We start from the raw sequence: 1,381 nt of genomic DNA, 5'->3' as shown, positions 1-1,381 counted from the left end.
AAAATTTGCTTATTGAGGAGCTTTAACTTTCCCAAATTTTTTTTAATGGTTTCGTTTTTAAAAAAAATCTTTGTTCCATTAAAAACAAATATCTTCGGTGCCTTAGAGTTTAAAATGTTCTTGACAGTGTGCCTCTGTTTCCTACCACTTGCACAGTATTTTTACTTATATATATTGAAATTTTCGGTATACATATATATCATCGCTGCCGTGTGAAAAATGAGTAATTTGTGTGGCCTTATGAAGTCAGGCAACCGTCAAAATAATGAAGTTGAAGAAACCAACGGTTTCTTTCACCTATTTAGCAATTTTTCCCCCGATTTTTATCTCCACACATTTTATGTATTTCTGTGTCTGTTTTTATTGAAAAACATTAGTCAAATGCAAAAAAAAAATAATGTAAATTTACTGTCTCTAAAGACACTCAAGTTTTTGAAGTCACTCAACTTTTGCAGCCACTTTCTCTCTCTAATTACACCTCTGACGTCAGGCGACCCCCACCTCCTGCAATTGCAAGTAGGCTATCTCAACTTCTTTCTAGGATAGATGGGTGTATTTTTCCATCAAAAGACAGGCAAATGAACAAGCTCTCAGATTGTACCAATAACTCCGTAAGTCCAAAACTTTGACGAGCGCCTGATTTCATCTGTTCGTGGCACAGTGTTTTGTTTTACCTCATCGTACAGGGTAGACAATAACCTTTGAGTTGCACACTTTATAGCATAGCAGCAGCGATGATGTATGTGTTGGCTGGACCAGGTTATAATCTTCTCTGCACTCTGTCAGTTGACAGGCCATGACGTCAGCATACATGTATTCGGTACCAAAAAATAAATTTATGTAATATTGTGATGGAAGCCCCGATGACGTTTTTTTTTCTCTTTTATTTTATTCATTAGTTAGGAGAAAAACTTCTCTAAAGTCCCTGTTTTACCTCTATGTCTGTCTGTCTGTTGTCTTTTTATCCTTCTCTTTCTCTCTACCATTCTCTCTTTCTCCCCACCCCTCTCTTTCTTTCTGACTATGTCTCTTTCTCTCTCCCTCTCTCTCTCTCTTTCTCTCTCTCTCTCTCTCTCTCTCTCTCTCTCTCTCTCCTAAAGGGGGGGTATTAACATGTTCTTATGTACAGTAGAATTGCAAATGGGCTGATTTATCAATGTCATGCTCAAACTGTGCCGTAACAATATAGGGGGAACTGCTGCTTTTTCTTTCCTCACCTTCCTATCGTCATTTTTTCCTCAACTTGTTTTGTATGTTTGTCACTCTCTTGAGAACTGCTATTTCCGGGGTGCCTTGATATTCGAAGCTGACTTTGTGCTGTTGAGACTAGAAAGGTGAGCAGAGTAAGCCTGATTCCCCGTTTGGACTTCTCTGTTGACAT

The sequence above is a fragment of the Aplysia californica genome, unplaced genomic scaffold (genome assembly GCF_000002075.1).
Source record: "Aplysia californica isolate F4 #8 unplaced genomic scaffold, AplCal3.0 scaffold00012, whole genome shotgun sequence".
Taxonomy (NCBI): domain Eukaryota; kingdom Metazoa; phylum Mollusca; class Gastropoda; order Aplysiida; family Aplysiidae; genus Aplysia; species Aplysia californica.
The sequence above is the reverse complement of the archived record's forward strand: the minus strand, read 5'-3'. Positions refer to the sequence as shown.